Genomic DNA, 3479 nt, shown 5'->3' with positions numbered 1-3479 from the left:
TGTCCAGAACCTACAAAACCACAAAGATACATTGCAGAGCTTCATGTGTTGATTTATTTCTAAAGTGGTTTTCCTGATGGTCATGAAAGACAGTAAGAGTGCAGGAATCATTTCAGACAAAATTACCGATAAAGAAAGCTGACTGCTTCTACCAGGGTCTCTTGAATCAAGAAATAAACTTCCAAAGGATTCATCTAGAATATCCAATATCAGCCTGAAATTGGGCATATGCCCTTTGTAAAATGCATTATGGTGAGAGGGATTTCATTACCTTGGATGGACTAAATTAATCTGCTGATTTAAGAATTCTGTTGTTGACAAAGTACCTAAATCTGGAGAGGTGATAGTCTCTTCAACGTATGGTGTTGGCAAAATGGAGAGGTGATAGTCTCTTCAACATATGGTGCTGGCAAAATTGGAAGCCAATATGCAAAAGATTGAAACAAGATATTTACCTCACACATATACAAAAACCAATTCAGCATGGATTGAAGACCTAAATGTGAATTCCAAAATTATGAAGACCATCAATGAAAAAATAGGGACAAATGTGAGGGCACTAATTCTGGGAATACACATACTACAAAACATTTTGAAAGCTATACAAACAAAAGTGGAAAAAATAGATGATTGGGACATATTAAAAATTAAAAACTTATGTGCATCAAAATAATTCACCAGAAGAGTAAAAAGGGAACCTACAGATTGGGAAAAAAAATCTTAGGCAATGACAAATCAGACAAGGGACTTATTTCTAAAATATATAGGAATCTTCTACAAGAAAAGGATGAATAACTCAATTAAAAAATGGGCACAGGACATGAACAGACATTTCACCAAGAGGGAGATCCAAGCAGCCAACAAACATATGAAGAAATGTTCATGATCACTAGCCATTAGAGAGATGCAAAGCAAAACAACAATGAGATATCATCTCACACCAACAATAACAGCAAAGATCAAAAAAGTAGAGGACAATAAATGCTGGGGAGGATTTGGGGAGACTGGGACCCTCCTACATTGCTGGTAGGACTGCAAAATGGTACAACCTCTCTGGAAAGCAATATAGTATTTCCTCAACAGGTTGGAAATAGAAATACCTTGTGATCCAGCAATTTCTCTACTTGGTATTTACCCACAAGAAACACAAGGCATAACACTAGTAGATATATGCACACCAATGTTCATAGCAGCACTATTTACAGTAGCAAAAAGATGGAGATAGCCAAAGTGCCCATCAACTGAAGAATGGATAAACAAACTGTGGCACATACACACAATGGAATATTATGCTACCTCGAAGAACAACAAGGAAGCTGTAAGCTATCACATAACATGGATGAACCTTGAGGACATTATATTGAGTGAAATTAGTCAGTCACAAAAGGAGAATACTGCATAGAACTAATACTGTAAAAGACTAAGCAAAAGAACCCATACTACAGGGCAGGGGGGATTCTTTGCTGGTTACTGGGATGCTGGGTGGTGGGGTGAGAGGAAGAAGGGAAGGTGGAGCACAGGGTAAGGAATGGACACAGTGTAGTTTGGGTGCTCCGCATGGGGACAATACACAAGAAGGGGGAGGGGATTGGAAGAACAAGGCGGATGGGAAAATAGTTAGGCAGGTTTGCATGGACTAAGTAGAACAGAGGAAAATAATGATGTATGCACAATCTTGAAACAACAGGGCTCTGGGATACAGAGCTTTAGACACGGTTGTAATGGGCAAAAGGGAGGAAATCATGTTAAGATGCTTGGCTGTCTTTTGAATCTTGGTTTCCTTGGCATACCATTATAAAATAGACACTTTAGGAGGAGAGAAAGGAATAGCCAGGAATATCACCACAGAAAGCTTGTAAGCCCATCTTCTGCCTATAACCAATTGGAATACCTAAAATGGGCCTGCAATATTCCCAGAGAAGGAGGCTTCCTGCAGAGCCTCTGCATTACATAAAACCATAGGTGGAATCCTGAACCCTATTCAGAATCTTCTGAGGTGGGAAATGTTCACTTGAAAGGACAAACAGACCAGCCTGGAGTGACTAGAAGAACAGAAGACACTTCATGAAAGAAAGACTGAAAGGAAAAATACAAAACAGTAATGGCAGTCTGATTGATTACTACAAGAACAAGCAAGTTGTTCACCCAGGAGATATCAAGGCAAGTGGCCAGGTCCCCTCAGGGCAACCCCATTTCCAAGACTAAGACTCAATGGGATTACACGAGCAGACATGTGCTCAGATTGGTGACCATGTTCATCATCAATAAGGGGAAGTGAGGGGAAAACAACAATGAAACTGCAAGCTAAGCCCTACAATGGTCAATAGACTCCTGTGAACCTGGGTGGAGACCTGGTTGGCCAGCAGTGTGGCAAGACCTGGGGACTGCAGAGCCCAGAGTCAGTGACATAGTCACAGAGGACTAGAGTGGAGAGTGAAGCATCCAGCTGATAAGAAGAGAGGGCAAATGCATAAGAACACCTACACTTGCAGATAATACCCACTTGATCTGGCTTCAATGACTGAATGATCAGAGGTCAACTAGAAGTAGAAAGAAGAGGAAAAAAAAAAGAGTAATCTGATGCACTTTGATGAATTTGACCTACAACTATAGATGCAGTAGCTCAAAAGAGGGAACAAATCCTTACAGCAAGGATGATTCCCACCCCCTCCATACACAGAGTAGACAGGGATGGACAATTGGACATTGGCTACCAAAAATGGGGGGAGGGGCTACAAAGGCAAGAAGTGACTGGCTTACAAGCTTTCAAGAGACAGCCTAGATCCAGAGGGTATGGTGGAAAGTAGAATCTCCACTGAGTAGTATCCAATCTGTCTGTGTGGGGGTAATGAAAGGAGATGAGGATAGGTCCCATGTGGTACAATGGTGAATACTTGTTATCAGGACTGATTGTGAGGGTTGGCAATGTAAAGGAGGACATTTTGTAGCAAAAGATGGGAATGATTGATGGTTTCAGGGGTGGAGGTCCCTGGAACTTTCAAAGGAGAAGAGCGGAGTGTAAGACCCTACCCAGAGAAGCAGTGACACCAGCGATGGAGGCAGAGACAATGATCTTGGGAGATGGAGTGGCTGGGGACTCTAGACCCAGAGAGGGAGAGGGGCTATGTGCAGATGACCAGGGGGCAGGCTTGCAAGGTATACCCTTTGGTTGGTTGATGTTACATGGAGGGGGTTGTAACCATGGCAATGAAACGATATACTATAGGATGAATGTAAAGCTAATGTTCTCTCATGTAAACTATCATATAATTTCAAAATAAAACATAAAAAAAAAAAGAATTCTGATGTTGGATGGAGTACTCTAATGATTTCAAGTGTTTAGAACAATACTGCCACCTAATAAATATTCAGGATTGATAGGATTATATCAGGATTGATAGGATTAGGAGAGAACATCTTGATTGTATCTTGATTATATCTTATATGTATCTTGATTATATCAGGATTGTATCAAGATT

This window comes from Chrysochloris asiatica, unplaced genomic scaffold (genome assembly GCF_000296735.1).
Source record: "Chrysochloris asiatica unplaced genomic scaffold, ChrAsi1.0 scaffold00715, whole genome shotgun sequence".
Classification (NCBI taxonomy): domain Eukaryota; kingdom Metazoa; phylum Chordata; class Mammalia; order Afrosoricida; family Chrysochloridae; genus Chrysochloris; species Chrysochloris asiatica.
Note: the sequence above shows the minus strand (reverse complement) of the source record.